Source organism: Ascaphus truei (assembly GCF_040206685.1).
Source record: "Ascaphus truei isolate aAscTru1 chromosome 12 unlocalized genomic scaffold, aAscTru1.hap1 SUPER_12_unloc_1, whole genome shotgun sequence".
Lineage (NCBI taxonomy): Eukaryota > Metazoa > Chordata > Amphibia > Anura > Ascaphidae > Ascaphus > Ascaphus truei.
This window is the reverse complement of record NW_027453837.1, coordinates 633,290-653,386: the sequence shown is the minus strand read 5'-3', so window position 1 is coordinate 653,386 and position 20,097 is coordinate 633,290.

Below are 20,097 nucleotides of genomic sequence, written 5' to 3'. Positions count from 1 at the left end.
ATACATCTGGAAATATATGTATCCTCTAGATCCAAATAATAGGTAGCATTGGCTCCACTGGTGTATTTTGGTTTGAAAAAAGGAACAATTTGCTTGGACAGCTCTCATTTTTTATTTTTTTAAATCATACATCATCAATTACCAATATCTTCTTGCCCACATTGAGACACCTATTGAATTTGACTGATTTACATGCGCTCCAATGTAAGCCAAATAGCAAAATGCGGAAATGTTGTTTTTAATGTAAAAGATTACATTTTACAATTTACACCCATAGGCCTTTTATTTAACATTGTATACATTCAAACAATGCTATTGGTTGATGAAACAAAAAAAGGGTTTGCTTCAGGTGAGGCTTGAATTCACAACCTCGGCATAGCTTAGCATATACTGACATATAAGTACCGTGCGCTAACCGATTACGCCACTGGAGCATGTCCCTGTAATGATCCATCTTCTTCTTGCCCCAATTGCCCTCCAACTCTGCTCTTTTAATCTCTGACATCCAAGTTAGATCATTTTCCCATTACTCCTTTTAACCCCTTTTCTTTTTTTCTGCCTCAGATCTGTTTCATACTGTACATTGAATGTGGTTAACACAAAGTATTTCTCGTCATTTTTCAAAAACCCAATAGAAGCAACATTTTACAAAGATAATGTTGTTTAAACAATGTGTACAAACATTTCATGTATTTCTCTTTATGAAAATGTTCTCATGGTTATTTAGTTCATATTGGTCATCATTCATTAGTGAGTGTTACCCATATCCGCTCAAGAGCCATCTGTGTGACTGTATTCAGTAATACCAGCTATGTAGTCATGGCCGAGTGGTTAAGGCGAAGGCGAAATCCATTGGGGTTTCCCCACGCAGGTTCAAATCCTGCTGACTACGTTGACTTTTTCAGTGGTAACGTGTTATTAAAAACTTCACTGCACTTTGCATTTTGTTTGTATCTGCTTGGCAAAGCAATCTTTACTTACTGGAATATGTGGCACACTAAAGAAGAAAACACTCTGAATTCTTCAAACATTTTCCAAGTTATACATTTTAGGGTGCTGCTAGCTGTAAAACATTTAATATAGAACTCCATTTCAATAAATGCATTGTCTTCTATTGATAAGTATCTCTATGCTGCAACATAGTGCTAAGAGGTCATTTGTGTGCAATACTTTGCACAACATAAAATAGAGGAGAAACGGCTTACCCCTACAGAAATAACTTAAGGTGACAACGGATAATGAGCACTTTAGTGTGAGAGTGAGGGAATTCTTCCACTTTATAATTACAGATAATATTTGAATTCTTCTTAAGGACTGTGCTAAGTACTGCATGTATTGAGATGTGTACATTCTTTACAGTCTGCTAAAACTATATTGTTTACATATAATGGGAATAATCAATGTTATAATTCAACTGCTTATCACACTTCAGCACAAATATCTATTTGTTATGAAAAAGCATTTGTAATGTTTTATTGTTATCATTCACAAAAGATAAGCAGGGCTTTCTAAACCTGTTGAAGAAATAAACAACTTAGCTTGAATTTTACTGAAAAATGGTCATTAATGTACTGTAATAATTGTACTGTAACTTCCTGAAGTTTACAGAAAATTAAGAAATTAATCAAATGTAAACTTTATGGAATCTTTTGTGAAACAGAATGATTCGCATTAAGAACAAATGTACTTTGTACTATGATATTAAATTCAGAGACAGAACATTTTATATTAAAATCGGATTTATTTTTTTGGGGGGTTCAATATGATCTTATATGGGTTCTGTAGTTTCGCAAACCTGTATGTGGGACACTGGGAGGATCAATGTATATGGGCCAACAATCCCTTTGCCAATAACATCATTGTTTGGCGGCGTTATATAGATGATGTCCTGGTTTTTGGGACAGGGATAATGCATCAGTAGACAACTTTGTGTCATTTATTAATAACAATGACTTCAATTTGGAGTTCACACACCAAACAGATATGAATACCATTAATTATCTGGACCTCAAACTAACATCTAATCAAGAAGGAAGGGTGCAAACTGAGACCTTCCTTAAGGAGGTTGACACAAATAACCTACTGATGGCATCCAGTAATCATAAAGACACTTGGATTAGAAATATCCCTTGGGGCCAGTTCATGAGGTTGAAAAGAAATTGCAGTGACAACAACACCTATTTGAAACAAGCAGATTTAATGTTTTGACGGTTTATTGAAAGAGGATACAATTCTGAGTACTTAGCAAAAGAACTCAAAGAGTACAGTGTATGGACCGTGAAAATCTGTTGACTCAAAAGGAAAAGAAACCAAGGGTTACAACCACGCAAACAGTAGATGTGGCATTTGTGACTAACTATAGTTCTGTACACAAACAAATCGAGAAGGTGGTTTCGAAACACTGGTCTATTTTAAGTAATGATCCAGTGTTGGGTGACCATCTGGCTAAAAAACCTAGATTCATTTATAGAAAAGCTTCAAATCTAAAGAATGTCTTAACTCCTAGTGACATTGGACTAATCACATGTCCAGTCTCTAAAAAGATTTGGCTGGGTAATAAACCCATGGGTAACTTCAACTGCACAAAGTGTTCTGTATGTAAATACATGCATGTAAATAGGAAGACCTTTTTGTCTAAAAAAACAAAAGAAGTGTTCACTATAGAGGATTTCATAACCTGTGATTCAATGTACGTAGTGTATTTACTAGAATGTTCCTGTGGATTACATTACGTAGGGAGAACGAAATGTAATTTAAAGATAAGAATACAGGAACACATCCGGAATATCAGGAATGGATTTGAAAAACACAGTGTTTCCAGACATTTCCTGACCCACCATCAGAAAGACCCTTCAAGTTTGACATTTCTGGGCATCAAACATGTTGCAATAGACAGGAGAGGGGGTGATAGACTTAAGGCCCTTTCTGCTCAGGAATCCTTTTGGATACATAAATTAGATTGTATGGTACCTAAGGGGTTGAACGAAGAGTTAGATGTATGGGCATTTTATTAGCACTATATGGATGCCACCGTATGTATCTAATATACTTCATCACGTTTATATTTGTTATCTCTTAGGATAGCATCAGGTCCATTGACTCCATTGAACAGTATAATCTTCTCTATGTGGGAAATTTCTTATATTTTTTATAATCATTTTTATCAACTTTTAGATAAATAAATATGTAATAACGATGTGTATTTGTTTAATGATTGTGTTTTATTTCCCCCTTTTTTTGCAGAGCCGTTTTTTTGCAGAGTTATATATGTAATAAAGTGTGTTAACTGCTTTTGTATATTTCTGATCCGATCCATTGTCACGCCCCCAGTTTTGAGTATATACATGTGATTGGCTTATTGCCCTAATAGGCTGACCAATGATGGCAGTGACGTGTGTATTTAATACTGGAGAATGTGACGGTGAATTTTATCCCTGGAGAAGAAGCATTTTTAGCTTCGAAACGCGTTGAATTATTTTATAGCTTGGTACCTTTTAATTTTGCCACTACTCATTGCTATATTAGCATTTTTATGCCTTTGTGGTATGAACTATTGGCCTAGTTCGTTCCGTTCTCACTCTGCATGCTACCCGTGACGTCACTGAGGTGCGCGAGCGCCGGGACTGTATACTACTGCTGCACACTGGGGGATCTGGTAACAGAGAAAGTGCTTCAACATGGACGTGCACTGCTGGTTATAAAGACTTCCGCATGTGCGGTCTACACGCAGTGCCTTGATCTACACAGATGCTCCAGTCGGTGGGGTGATTCCAGCAGCTCAAGGACTGAGGCTGTTGATCGCGAGGACATCCGGGTGGTGAGAGACTCTGATGACGTTGCACTAACGCCAGCTGCTGTACCATTGGACCTTACCTTCTACCCAGATGACTGCAATGTGGTAACATCGTGCAATTTTGCACATGAATGCTCATTTTGTTCTATATTGATGTACGCTTAATACTTACCTCCTTATCACGAATACATTTGTATATGACATACTTCACCATTTGCGTTTTGCGCTTTTCCTGTGTTTTTTTCTTCTAGTTTGTGTGAGTGCTGAGCCACTCTCTGATTTAGCAGCACACGCCACAACCAACGGACTGTATGGTTTGAATTATACTTTCAGAGTAGAGTAACACCTGTATTGTGTTTTATTTAATTATACAAGGTGATTTATATGGTACACTATTATATTTATATAGTGATTCACATTATTAAGGTGTTTTTTGGGTTCCGCACTTATTTCTTCATTATATTTTAACACCTGTACCTCGTCACCATGCATAAAAGGTTACAAACTTTGCATAGCCAACCACTCAATGATCTTTATCTGAACTTGCCCTTGTGCAGATACTGCATTGTGCCATCTGCTTCCATGGATCAACCCCGATTCTACGGATGCAGGAACCCACTCGCCTCTGCCGTGCCTGTTATGCAGAAAAAGCGAAAGGTGGCAGCCGTTTCCACGCCAAGGCCAAAGCGACAGGCTAAGGCCAATAAAGAAAACCTTCTGCTGACTCCAAAGGCTAATTGTTTTAATAGACGTCAGCCTTATTATGTCAAGAAGAAATACGGCAATGTACACTCAACGCAAAACAAATGGCAGCCAACCCATCGAACCCGCAGACCACTTCCTCCCATTCACTTCGACGACTCTGCCGCCGCTCTCCTGAAAATCTTCAGCCCGTCTTCTCCACTACTCGTCCTTGACGCTGCCGCCGCCCTCCCGGAAACCCACAGGCCATCTTCGCCAGTGCTCTTTGACGACGCTGCCGCTGGTGCCTCTGAAATCCACGGGTCACTTTCTCCTTTGCGCTTAGACGACTCTGCCGCTTCTCGCCCGAAAATCCAGATGTCACTTTCTCCATTCCTCTTTGACGACGCTGCCACTTCTCCTCTCCAGGATATCCACAGGTCACCTCCTCCACCCTTCTTTGATGACGCTGCGCTTCTCTCCATGGAACCCCCATCTCATTCTCCGTAGCACCCATCCACACAGATGTCCACAGAACACCATGCACAAGAAGCAGCTCGTTAGACCGGATGCTGAATGGGATAAGTGTGGATATTCCCGAGAACTCTATTGTGCTGGCAAAGATAGATCTGCTTCTGGAGACCATGCTAAATATGGAACAACGGATGCTAAATATGGATCAATGGATGGATCGACGGATGGAGAAGATAGAGGCTGACATAGCGGGGATACATAATTTGCTCGGTGTTCATGCCCCTGTATCCCCGATGTCAGAGCAGGAGTGTACATGTATGCCGTTGAGGAGGAGGATAACATGATAACCCCGTCAAGACCACACCAGGAGACAACACGGCGACCAAGACAGGAGGAAAGCTTCCTCCCAGACCACCTACCCTCGCCCGCCGCCACAAGCACACCTGCTCACGGAAGAGCACCCGATTCCAGAACCCAACCTACATTTGCTTGTATCGATACGGTGCCCGACATCATCCTGCGCGGTCTGCCACCGGCACTCAGGGAGAAGTATAGGGTGATGAGTGCTCGTGCACTCCACAAGTATGCCTTGTTCCTTTTTTTTTTTCCCAATGTTTTTATTAGGCACTTATACAGTACATCAGTCATTACAAATAACATAGCCTAAAAATAATTTTTTGAACAACTTTTTTGGGGGAGAAGTAAAGTGGCAACCGGAGCTGCCAGAGAAGAAGAAAAAAAGAGGAAGGGGGGGATGCCTTCGGGGAAGGAAGGCGAAGAGAGGGAGGGGTGTGGGGAATGAAGGGGAGAGAGAGGGGGAGGGTGGAGAGTTAGGTGGGAGGGGTGGGAAACCCATTTGGCTGTTGTAGGTTCTCTGTTTCGAACTGTTTTTTAGTCCTTACGGGGAGGAGGAGGGCCTCCGACTCGTTAAGGTTGGTTGGGCAACTCTAGTGAGAAGGATCCAGGGTTCCCAAATTTCCTCATAGGCGGGGACTTTTTGCCTAACGATGGCGGTCAGCCGTTCCATGGACATCACATCACCGATTCTGTTTTTGATTGTGCTCAGTGCTGGCGTGGTCGTTTTCCTCCAGGAGGCCGCAATGCAGCATCTAGCCGCGGTAAGGATGAAGGAGATTAATTTCCTGGTGGGCCGGACAATGTCCGGCATTGGCGCAGCCAACAGGTAGGTCAGTGGTTCAATAGGAATTTCTAGGTCGGTGACCTCTTTTATCAAAATGTGGACCTTGGTCCAGTATTTCACAATTTCTGGACAGGACCACCAGATGTGGACCATGTCCCCTCTATTACCACAGCCTCTCCAACATTGGTCTGATGCCAGAGGGTAGATCTGGTTTAATCGTGCTGGGGTAAGATACCAGCCAAACATAATCTTGTAAATATTTTCCTTGATTGTAGTACATAGGGAAGTTTCTGAGGCTGCCTGCCAGATTTCTTCCCAAGTCTCTCTTTCTATATTCATACTCAGATCTGCTGACCATCTAAGCATGTAATCATGCTGTTTGGGAGTCGTTGAGTGCTCTAGTACATTGTATATATCTGATATTAGACCCTTCTGGTGAGTCTTAACCTCACAGAGGTGCTCGAACTTAGTGAGAGTGGGGTATTCTGGAAGAGGACAGGTGGTCCGTACAAAATTTCTGATTTGTAGATATTTGAATATGTCCAATTCTCGAATTTTATATTTAGTCCTCAGTTCTTGATAGGTCAGGAGCTTCCCTAGGCTCAAAAGATCAGCAATCGCCTCTATACCCCTTGTGTTGAATTGGACGAACAGTTTAGATCTGCATCCCGGAGGGAATCTCGGGTTATTAAAGATAGGGGTCAGTTGAGAACTAGTTGAGGAGAGATCATATTTGATTTTGCATCTATTCCAGACATCCCACGTGAGTCGTGAGGCCTGCAGTGCAAGATTATATTTTTGCCCCTCTCCTCTGTCCAGGCTCCAGAGGTAGGCTTGCAAGGAAGGCATCTTGGCATATTGATTCTCTATTTTTACCCAGCAACAACGGGTCGGGTCTGAGTTCCACATTACTACCTGCTTGAGCTGGGCAGCTAGGTAGTATTTATATAAATCTGGTACCCCCAGTCCCCCCCTGGATCTCGCGGCCATCAGGACCGATCTGGCTACTTTGGGCCTCTTGCCCTGCCAAATGAAGTGGAGCAATCTGTTCTGTATGTATTTTAGATCAGTGGCCGGAACGTGGATCGGGAGTGTCTGAAAAAAGTATAACATTCTTGGGAGTATATTTATTTTTGCGGAGATCATCCTCCCGAACCACGAGATCTGGTAACCTTCCCAATGATCTAGATCCTTTTTGATCTTGACCCATAACTTCGGGTAGTTAACCCGGTATAGATCCCGGTAGTGCCTTGACACATTAATTCCCAGATACTTAATGTGCGAAGGGCACCATCTATAGCTAAAATTTAGTTTAAGGAGTTTGACCACGGGATCTGGGAGGCTACGATTTAGGGCCTCAGATTTGTCGCTGTTTATTTTATATCCTGATACCTTCCCAAACTCCGTCAGTTCCATCTGAAGGTTAGGGAGGGAAGTTAGGGGGTTAGTCAGAGTTAGGATGATATCATCAGCGAAAAGGGAAATTTTGTATTGTTCCTGATCGAGGGAGAGACCCTGAATATTTGGGTTTTGTCTTATTCTAGTCGCCAGTGATTCGATCGTGAGGGCGAAAAGAAGAGGGGAGAGGGGGCATCCTTGCCGGGTTCCATTGCGGATTTGGAATCGTTCGGGGCCTCCACCTGAAAGTCTTTTTGAGGCTGACGGGTTTCGGTATAGTCCCTGAACCCCCTTCATGAACGAATCTTTGAACCCAAATTTTGTCAGTGCGTGTTCTAGAAATAGCCAGTCAATTCTGTCAAATGGATACAAAAAAGAGACACAGCGCACAACACTCATAGTGCATTACAAAATATTATTGACATGAATAATAAATGGTGAGTAATGTGCGTACATCAAATAAATTAATAACAAGCAGTTTCGGGATATTTTACCCAATGCCTTCGGAGACCAGGATATATGTCTTTGCAGGGGTGATACTGCTGTCCTCGATGGTGCAGGGTCCGTTTGAAATGTATGCACAACCTCTGCTTGATCTTGCTCCCCTGAGCACAGGCAGGCTGGGAGCTGCTGATTCCTGCAGTGTTTCAGCAGGGCAGTTTTAGACATCAGCTGTGCGCCAACACTCTCCTCCGTGTGGATCACTTCCTGGATCGTGACGTCACCACAGGGATTCGGCGCCGCTCAGCAACAGTCAAAATCGCGCAGTAGGGTGCCAGTATGGGGCTAGAGCACTAGTACAAGCTTGTCCTACGCGTTTCGAAACGGAACGTTTCTTCTTCAGGGACTAATATTAAGTGGATTTCGGGTAAAAGCTATATATCCCGCAATCGTGTCTCATTGGTTAATCCCTTAATCCTATTGTCCAATAGGGAACCAACGGGGGCGGGATTAGAGTCCTGAAAGACATACGTCACTAACTAAGGTTAACATATGCAAAAAAACTTGGAACAAACTTTAATAACAAGAACAATGTTAACCAAGACGCAAATGATGGGCTCATACATTTGATGACACAAAGGTCTTCATTTAATCACATGCAAATGTTCCCTCTGACACACCTAGAATACTTAAATCAAGCTGTTCTCTCTCCAGAGTTTCAGGGTATCTCTCTGCTTCAGACAGCATACAAAAAGAAAGACTTTATAGCAGTAATCTACTTCAGCATTTCAGTCCTCTCTCTTGACCAGCCAGGTGCCCTGACGAATCAGAATGGCAACCCCTCTGCGTTTGCTACTAAACGAAGAGAAGTAGCTCAACGGATACGCTTGCTGAAATGTTTTAGGCGGCTCCTGAGATGTGAAGTTGGTCTCCTGGAGGAAAACCATATCACCCCCCGACTTCTTAATTCCTGGAGTGCCAGGCGTCTCTTCCTATTGTTGTGCAGGCCCTTAACATTTAGGGAAACAATTTTTAGTGCTTTTTGTTGAGACATTTTGTCTTAAGTTTTCGCTGGGCCAAGGGTGGGGTCCCTTCCGGTTTGGGGGGGGGAGGCTTGAGAGGGGGTCTTAGTGACTGGGGTTGCCTGATCTGACGGGGAATCGGCGTGTGTGTTTTCATTTGCGTAGAGCTGAGAGACAAGCAGCCAAAATGGGGGGGAAGCGGGGGGGAGAGAGAGGGTGGGTTGGGGGGGGAAGAGAGGGAGGATTGGGTGAGGAACCGCTGGGACAGTAACAGCGGGTAAGAGAAGAGGAGAAGAAAGTCGACCCTAATGGGGTCTTAAAGGTTGAAAACCGGTCTAATCTAAGGACCGGCTGGAGTGGTATAAGACCCTTGGGGGCCGGGCCGGTAATGGCCTCCAGCAGAGGCGGGCTGGGCAGAGACCCTTAACAATCTTCGGTTACACCCGAGCATATTTTCTCTAGAGTGTCCGAATTGGAGAGGCTTCTAGGGAACTTACTGCCAACAGGGCAGATCGGGTCTATACTACCATCGCCCTATTTTCCTTCGTGCGGGGGGGGCTAAAGGGGGATAACATCTTTTGGTTTCCCATGTATTGAGGTGCGGGTGAGATTGGGGGGGGAGTGGTTTAGGGCTGGTGGGAGTGGGGGAATGAGCTGCGCGCATGAGGATGGGTGCCTAGAGATAGAGGGGGGCGAGAGGAGGGGGGGGGGAGGAAGGGAGAGCCAAAAGGGAGAAGGAAAGATAAAATAAGGAGGGGGGAGAGGGTAGGGGGGGGAGAGAGAGGGGGGGTGTAGGTAGGGGGGTAGAGGTGGGAGGGTGAAAGGGCAGTTCAATCACATGTTCTCTGTTGTTTTTCATTTTAGATAGCATGAAACACTCAAAGTACATATTGCATTACACAATCCTTTACCACCAGGGTAAGTAGTGCCAACCTTTTGGGATAGGCTACACACTCCCGATGTCTGGTGGGATACTGTTATGAGGCGTCCTTTCCAGGAAGGTAGGATGCTTGGGGGGTGGGGGGAGGAGGGGGAGAGAGGGAGGGGGGATAGGCAGAGGGAGTGGGGTTGAGGGAGAAGGGGGGGGAGTGTGATGGAGGGGGGGGAGGGAGGGAGAGGGGAGAAGGGGGCAAGGGTAGGGGAGTACCAGGTATGGGGGGGGGCAAGAGACGAGGGGAGTGTGGGGGGGGGAGAGGGGAGAGGAGGGGAGAGGGGAGAGGAGTGGGAGAGGACCGCGACAGGATGGGGGGGAGCGGGGGGATCAAAAAGGGGCTCGGGAGGAGCCCGTTATTGGATAACGTCATTTTGAGCATCAAGGAGTATGTAGCATGCATCCCCAGGTGGGGCCGGTTAGCCCTTGAGAAAGGGCAATAGGCTCCTGTGACATGTTTGGCTGACGTAATTATGGATTATTTCTTTAACAACCAGACTGAACATCGGGTAACATTGAGAATATGCATTACATGGGCCATGGCAGGAAAGTTAGGCCTTGACATCTTTCATAAAGACTGCTATAGTCGCCTGGTACCTGTTGAGATGGTGTAGATTAGAGACATAGATATAACATCAGATCACATTCAACCAGTACTAACAAAGCATTCAAGTGACCAGGTGTTAGAAGTTATCAGTGTGTCGGGGGGGTCGTTGCCTCCTGCTTTTAGTCCGGGCAGTGTCTCTCTCACCTGTGTGTTGTTGGGAACAGTTTTAGCAGAGTGAGAGGGTAGTTAGTTGGTGAAGGCGGGAGGGGGTTGGTGGTAGGGGTAGGGTGGGGGGAGGGAGAGGGGAAGGGGGGGGTGGGGAGGGGGGGTGTGGGAGAGGGAGGGGGGAGAGGGGGGTGGGGGTGGTGGAGGGAGGAGGGGGGTGGGGAGGGGGGAAGGGGAGAGGGGGGGGGGAAGGGGAGAGTGGGGGGGGCGAAGGAGGGGGGTAGGAAAGGGGGGGGGGTAGGGGAACAGGGGGGGGGTAGGGGAACGGGGGGGGATACATATATCCGCATAAGCAACAATTTGTCTCAGCCTGTAGGTGAAGCGAGCATAATAACATGAGCTCCATTCGGAGCAATAACAGTAACGATCGCAGCAGCAACAACAGAACTTTTTCATGGGGCCCTGAATCAAAATCAAAATGGGGGAACATCTATAACGCTAACGATAAAGGAATGGGAGCTTGAGGGAAAGAGTCAATGTCTAATCCTGATAATCCTTCTAGTGGGGGATAACACAACTATAGGGTAGTGAGGGGGGAACCCAGCTGACTCTAGGGGTGGTAGGAAGAGACTCAGAGGGGAATATATGTGGGTATCATAGTTTTACAGACCCCATCCCTGGAAGTATGACCGCGGAAGGGCTCATGTGGGGCTGTGAAGACTTGCGCTGGCAGCACTCCTCCAGGGAGGGAGAGGGAGCCCGGGATCCGGTGAGGGTATAAGATTGCCCCGGGAGGGCCCATCGGCCGAGAGGGGGGAGCGCCAGGTTGCCCCGAGCTGGGAGTATCCTGTGGTATCAGCTGTATGCCACTCAGCCGCTGGGTGTCGCTCGGGGGCCCCGGCGCTCCGGCCAGGAGCAGGCGAGGCTTCCGTCGGCGCCGGGCGCGGGTCGCGCACCCTGCTGATGTCATTTGCGGCTCGTCCGTGAGCCCCATGACGCTCTGCGGGCGGAGACGGATTCCGGGTTCAGGCGGGGTCTCCGTTGGCGCCGGATGTGAGTCAAGCATCCTACTGACGTCAGCCGTGGCGCGCCAGCAGATCCCACGGAGCCCCACGGGCGGGGACGTCCCCAGCAGGCGCCATTTTGTGGAGGGAGCTTGCAACTCAGCCAGGGGCGCCACGTGGACCGGTAGGTTTGTTCCGGACGCCATTTTGGGGAGAAATTTGCAGCAGGCGATGGCGTTTTCCTCGTCGATCACCGGGAGTAGCCGCGAAGATCCGAAGTTGGCCGCGCTGTGTTCGCCCTCCGATTATCCTTGGTGGGGCTTCTGGGACCGGGGAGGAAGAAGGGCACACCGCGGCCACGATCCGGAGGTCTTCTCCATGGGAAGGTACTTATAACCCACATATATAAAACATAATAGACATACATAAACACCTCTTACCAGTAAAAACATTGGGATTAAAAACAAAGACACTGTAATGCTCACATAATACTGAAAAAATATATAATCAATTGAACAACACAAATTCATAATGTGACGTATTAGAGTTGGATGATGTGGACAAATCATCTCCCTGATAGATTTATAATCAATAGCATATACCCATATATACATAACATACCATATCTAGAATACAATATTGATGATGGGGTGAACCTTCAGTCTCAATATTTTCAATATTTACTTTATTTCACAAAAAGGTAGATCAAATATACCCCATTGAAGTGCGATGTAGCAGACATAGTATACACGCAAAAGCCATAAGGCTTCTTTGCAAAGAATTACTGAAGCGCAGCAATATTCCTTAATTGTAACTATAATGGCCTATTACACCCAGCACACTCCCCAACCACTCAGCCAACCAGGAAGTGTTTGAGTTCCCACTCCTGGTTGATGCCAAGTGGGTGAAGAGTGCGCAAGGTGTAAATCCAGTACATTTCACGCCGATTAAGCATACCCTCCTTGTCTCCTCCCCTAGTATGTGGGGAAACATGTTCAAGGGCCATAAATGAGAAATTCTCAATACCACCCCTACTACACTTTGAAAAATGTCGAGGTACTGGATGTGTAACATCGTTCCTTTTTATTAAGCGAACATGTTCTGCAATGCGGGGTTTTAAGGATCTTTTTGTGTGGCCAACATACCGCATAGTGCCCCCGCATTGCAACAAATAAATTGTAAAGGTGGTATTGCAATTCAAAAAGGTTTTTATAACATGGCTCTTTTTGTTATCATCATACTTTATGATCTTAGTTTTGCATACATACCTAAAAATTGAACAGTTTCCACATGAGAAAAAACCTTTAGGTATCCCTCTTATGTTTGTATATTCTGATCTTGTTTGGAATAAGCTTGGTGACAAATGTGACGCTAGTGTCTGCGCTTTCCGATATGTAAATTTAGGGCCATTTTTTACAAACTTTGTTAAGTCTTTATCTAAAGCTAGTGTAGCCCAATGTTTCATGACTATGTCACGTATATTCCGAGCTTGGCGACTATATGTGGTGATAAATAACGGACACTTTTCCCCATATAATGAAGGTAAGTTATTTTTTTGTCTCTTTTGTTTTTTAAGAAGTAATGATCTATCCATAGACTTAGCTGACTCAAATGCTTCTTGGATATCTGTCTGAGTATATCCTCTTACCAGAAATCTATTTGATAGTTCTCTTGACTGTACAATTAAGCTCTCATCATTTGTGCACAATCTGCGTAGTCTTACGAATTGCGCTTTGGGAATACTTTTAACCAGCGAGCGTGGGTGGCAGCTCTTGGCAGACAGTAGTGTGTTCCTGGAATTTGGTTTACGGAATATTTCTGATTGGATTTTCATGTCATGATCAATGTAGAGAAGGAGGTCTAGGAAACTAATACAATTGATGTTTTGTTCATAAGTAAACCTAATATTCAAATCATTATCATTTAATGTATTAGCAAAAGAATCCAGTGACGATTCATCTCCGTCCCATATCATTATGAGATCGTCTATGTACCGTTTAAAGAATATAATATTAGAACGATAAGTGTTATTACTGTGATATATAAACTGTGACTCCCAAAAACCCATAAATAAATTTGCGTATGATGGTGCAAAACTCGTGCCCATTGCTGTGCCTAATAATTATAAGTAAAATCGTGAATCAAATAGAAAATAATTATGAGTGAGTAAGAAAGTGATAGATTCTAAAAGAAAAGTGCAAAGTGAAGTGGATAATTGTGACTTATTAAGAAAGTGATTCACCGCTAATAACCCATGTTCATGCTGTATAATAGAATATAAAGAAACCACGTCTAATGTGACCCATCTATAATGTGATTTCCAGACCACGTCCCCTAGATCGACCATGACATCCGCTGAATCCTTTATAAATGATGGTAGTTGGAACACTAATGGTTTGAGATAGCTGTCCACATACCGCGATAACCCATCTCCCAAAGATCCAATACTAGCCACTATAGGGCGGCCAGGAGGGTCGACCAGTGACTTATGGATCTTTGGAAGATGGTGGAATACCGGAATCACGGGATGTGGACAGCTCAAATAATCTACTTCCTTTTTATCTATTACACATAGAATTTTTCCAAAATCAATCAGTTCATCAAGTTGTAAGGAAAAATTGATAGTAGGATCCCCTGTAAGGGGTTTGTAATGAGTAGCATCATTCAACTGCCTCAGAGCCTCCTGTCTGTATTGTACAGTTGATATCCAAAATGTGAAGGGAGCGATTTTCAGGAACACCCCAAAAAAGAAACACAATAATAGTGTAATAAAATCACACAATGATGACTTATTAAAATCTTGGCTCGTATGAATCTTCTACTTACAAGAAGTGAAGAGTCAGCGTTTAGCAGGATAATGAAGAATCAGCAGTGATCAGGAAAGCAGGATTGAATATGTTCTTGTTCAGAGTTGTGGTCATGTAAGAAATATCAAAGGAAGACCATAGTATGGACCAATTGGCACAGGTTTATAAGAATAAAAAACATAAGAAATGTACTCACAATATGTACATCAAATGTAGACACATAAAGGTATCTTTTGCGGCGTGGTGAGAGTCTGGTCTTTCTGTGTAAAGCCTCCTCGGTCTGTCCGTGGTAACCGGCGTCTGACGTCACATCCTTCTGAGACGGACTGCTTCCAGAACAGCGGAGGACAGGAACGAGTGGTATGCGGATGGTAAGGCGGCACGAAAGGACTCTTCAGCCACGATCTTTGAGCAGGAACGGTCGCATGCAGTGTACAGGCTTAGCTCTACGCGTTTCGCTGATCTCACAGTCAGCTTCCTCAGGAGCAATATATCAACCCCCATGGGTCTATAGCTTATGTAGTATGTGCAATTAGCAATTAATTGGCGAATTAATCACAGGTTCTCTCTTAAAGGAGTACATAACCATGTGGTTCAAAATCAGACAAACATTTAAGATTTTATTCAAAAAATATATATATAAAAATATGTTATTAAGCAATCTATAATATGATATAATATAATAATAGAAAACTTTATGTTAAAAAACGTAACTAAAAAGCTTAAGAAACTTAAAACAGATAAGCAGATACTCGTGATGTGATACATAAGAGATGGGAGAGAGGAGACAAAAAGGAGGCATTAGTATCTATTCATGGAGTCATATAATGTATAAATGCTATTATCAGTGAATACAGAGATAGAAAAAAGTGCGAGTAAACTAGGGGTGACAAACGGAAAAGCTGATCAAAGGAAAGGTGTGATCTCAAAGTCTGCATTGAGTCCGTTAGGTGTTAGAGTATTTAATCTCTGGATCCAATACATCTCACGTTTACTTAGATCACTATCTCGGCTACGACCTCTCCAATGTTGGATTACATTTTCAATGGGGGTGAAAATTAGACCTTTGGGGTTTGAATTATGACAGAGAGCAAAATGCTTTGAAACGCTGTGTGTCATTATGCCCCGTCTAATATTGCTGAGATGCTCAATAATTCGTTTTTTTATAGCTCTCTTTGTTTTCCCCACATATTGGAGCCCGCATGGGCATTCTAATAAGTAGATTACGTATTCCGTATTGCAGTTCATATATTCCTTGATCTTAAAAATTTCATTTTTATTATTTGATCTGAAATTTTTCTTATCAGTTTGCTTGTGCTCACAGGCTTTGCAGGTTGAGCATCCATAAAAGCCCTCTAATTTTTGAAACCACCCCTTGTCTTTATTTTCTATCTTTTTGAGAGCACTGGGTGCAATAATATTTTTCAAATTCTTTGCTTTTTTGAATATTATTTTTGGATTTTTTGGGATTTCATTCTTTAATATCGGATCATTTAGTAATACATGCCAATGTTTCCGAATTATTTTACCAATATTGTTTGCTTCTCTATTAAACGATGTCATAAAGGCTGTATCAAAATTATTTGTTGTATTTTTATTGTTGTTGTTTTATTCTTTATTAGAGTTTTCCTATCTAGAACCTTTGCTTTTTCGAAAGCTGTGTCTAAAACTTCCACACTATAATCCTTTTGAGTAAAGCGTGTTTTTAATATCTCGCATTGTTGTTCCAAAATTTCATCATCTGTACAGTTTTTTCGCATTCTTCAGTATTGATTAAATGGAACATTGTCCATCCATAATGGATGATGGCAGCTGGAACGTAGAATGTATTTATTACTAGCCACGTCCTTGAAAAAAGATCTTGTTTTTAGTTTTCCATCCTGGACATAGATATTAAGATCCAAAAAATTCAATGAAGTTTTGCTTACAGTAGAAGTAAATTTTAGGTTATAGTTATTAACATTCATATTTTCCAAAAATAACTTCAGACTTTGTTCGTCACCCTGCCAAATAATAATGATGTCATCAATGTAGCGCCACCATAGAACAAGGTCCGACCCCAGACTATCACCATGCCAGATGTGATGCTCTTCCCACAATCCCATAAAGAGATTGGCATAGCTGGGGGCAAACCTCGAACCCATGGCGGTGCCACATTTCTGAACATAAAAAGTATTTTCAAACCAAAAGTATTTTTTATTGAGTATAAACGAAATACTATCCAAAATAAAATCTATTTGTGTGTTGTGAAAATTGGAGTCTTGATTCAGAAAATGTTTGACAGCTTCACAACCTAAATCGTGTTTGATAGAGGTGTAAAGGGAAGAAACGTCGATAGTCGCCATAATATATTCCTCTTTCCAGATAATACTCTCTAGAATTTGGAGAACATCGGTACTGATCTCACAGTCAGCTTCCTCAGGAGCAATATGGCAACCCCCATGGGTCTATAGCTTATGTAGTATGTGCAATTAGCAATTAATTGGCGAATTAATCACAGGTTCTCTCTTAAAGGAGTACATAACCATGTGGTTCAAAACCAGACAAACATTTAAGATTTTATTCAAAAAAAAATATATATAAAAAGATGTTATTAAGCAATTTATAATATGATATAATATAATAATAGAAAACTTTATGTTAAAAAACGTAACTAAATAGCTTAAGAAACTTAAAACAGATAAGCAGATACTCGTGATGTGATACATAAGAGATGGGAGAGAGGAGTTTTCCATCAGCTCATAACCAAAGATTTTGAGAAACTAACTATGAATAATAAAAAATCAAAATTTACTAATAATTTGACCAAAGAAGAAAGGAGTGCATTAGAAGAAATTACAGAAAATACAAACTTAGTAATCAAACAGGCAGACAAGGGAGGGGGGTTGTAATCATGAACAGGGAAGACTACCTCAAAGAAGCTACACGCCTTTTGGGAGATACTGACACCTATGAAATTCTAAAAAACAACCCCACAAAACAATTTACTAAAGATCTCTTGGTACTTCTAGATAAAGGAAAAGAAATTGGAATTATAACAGAACAGGAATACAAATTTCTGTTTAATGAAACTCCTCAGTTACCAATTTTTTATATACTCCCCAAGATACATAAGTGTTTAGACAACCCCCCGGGGAGACCAATAATTTCCGGAATAGACTCCCTTACATCTAACCTATCAGCCTATATTGACAGCTTCTTACAGGAATACGTTAAATCTTTAAAATCATATCTAAAAGATAGTACCGATGTTCTCCAAATTCTAGAGAGTATTATCTGGAAAGAGGAATATATTATGGCGACTATCGAAGTTTCTTCCCTTTACACCTCTATCAAACACGATTTAGGTTGTGAAGCTGTCAAACATTTTCTGAATCAAGACTCCAATCTTCACAACACACAAATAGATTTTATTTTGGATAGTATTTCGTTTATACTCAATAAAAATTACTTTTGGTTTGAAAATACTTTTTATATTCAGAAATGTGGCACCGCCATGGGTACGAGGTTTGCCCCCAGCTATGCCAATCTCTTTATGGGATTGTGGGAAGAGCATCACATCTGGCATGGTGATAGTCTGGGGTCGGACCTTGTTCTATGGCGGCGCTACATTGATGACATCATTATTATTTGGTAGGGTGACGAACAAAGTCTGAAGTTATTTTTGGAAAATATGAATGTTAATAACTATAACCTAAAATTTACTTCTACTGTAAGCAAAACTTCATTGAATTTTTTGGATCTTAATATCTATGTCCAGGATGGAAAACTAAAAACAAGATCTTTTTTCAAGGACGTGGATAGTAATAAATACATTCTACGTTCCAGCTGCCATCATCCATTATGGATGGACAATGTTCCATTTAATCAATACAGAAGAATGCGAAAAAACTGTACAGATGATGAAATTTTTGAACAACAATGCGTGATATTAAAAACACGCTTTACTCAAAAGGATTATAGTGTAGAAGTTTTAGACACAGCTTTCGAAAAAGCAAAGGTTCTAGATAGGAAAACTCTAATAAAGAATAAAACAACAACAATAAAGAATACAACAAATAATTTTGATACAGCCTTTATGACATCGTTTAATAGAGAAGCAAACAATATTGGTAAAATAATTCGGAAACATTGGCATGTATTACTAAATGATCCGATATTAAAGAATGAAATCCCAAAAAATCCAAAAATAATATTCAAAAAAGCAAAGAATTTGAAAAATATTATTGCACCCAGTGCTCTCAAAAAGATAGAAAATAAAGACAAGGGGTGGTTTCAAAAATTAGAGGGCTTTTATGGATGCTCAACCTGCAAAGCCTGTGAGCACAAGCAAACTGATAAGAAAAATTTCAGATCAAATAATAAAAATGAAATTTTTAAGATCAAGGAATATATGAACTGCAATACGGAATACGTAATCTACTTATTAGAATGCCCATGCGGGCTCCAATATGTGGGGAAAACAAAGAGAGCTATAAAAAAACGAATTATTGAGCATCTCAGCAATATTAGACGGGGCATAATGACACACAGCGTTTCAAAGCATTTTGCTCTCTGTCATAATTCAAACCCCAAAGGTCTAATTTTCACCCCCATTGAAAATGTAATCCAACATTGGAGAGGTCGTAGCCGAGATAGTGATCTAAGTAAACGTGAGATGTATTGGAAATAGATGGCACACAAATGTGTTCGTGTGAGTTGGGCAATACTAGGCAAAGCAAATGTGATCACAGTTTTAATGAGATAAACTTCCAACCAATCCCATTACCACGCGGCCTTTTTTTATAAACAGTAACGGCTTTCACTGAGCCAATCAGACTAAAGACTTTTTCAGCCAATCAAAATCAAGGAACGTCATCCAGTGCAATTCACTTTCTCCCCTCATGGGGTGTCTGTGGTTTTCACTCAGGTCCGCTCATACTGCATATAAGCAGCAGCTTTACCGCAATTACCTCATTCGCTTCTTGTTTTGACACTTTGCAGAATGACTGGTCGCGGCAAAGGAGGAAAAGGGCTCGGGAAAGGAGGTGCCAAGAGGCACAGGAAGGTTCTTCGTGACAACATCCAAGGCATTACCAAGCCTGCTATCCGCCGCCTGGCTCGCAGAGGAGGAGTGAAGCGCATCTCCGGTCTCATCTATGAAGAGACCCGTGGGGTGCTCAAGGTTTTCCTGGAGAATGTGATCCGGGACGCGGTCACCTACACCGAGCACGCTAAGAGGAAGACAGTCATCGCTATGGACGTGGTGTATGCTCTCAAGCGCCAGGGCCGCACTCTCTATGGATTCGGAGGCTAAACGGTGACACTTCTTACCAACTGATGATACGGAATTCACATTCATTTAACCCAAAGGCTCTTTTAAGGGCCACCCACATTCTCCTGTATAGAGCTCTGGTTACACCGCCATCTTATTCTTACCCGTTTTCATGTTGCTGTCTCTGACGGGACTCAATATTTCATATTGGAAACGGTTAGAGAAATACAATTCACCACATAACCACCCCACAGTATGTGACAGCATTTTGTTACAGCGCTTTATCTACGATTCTTTTCTATGAATTGACATGTACACTCGTGAGTTATATAAACTTTGCTATACTCCCTTCATGCTATTAACTGCTCATTCATAAAGCAAACTACAAATATTGGTCTCACTTTTTGATATAACTTCTCTGAATTAGAAGTGTCTGCAC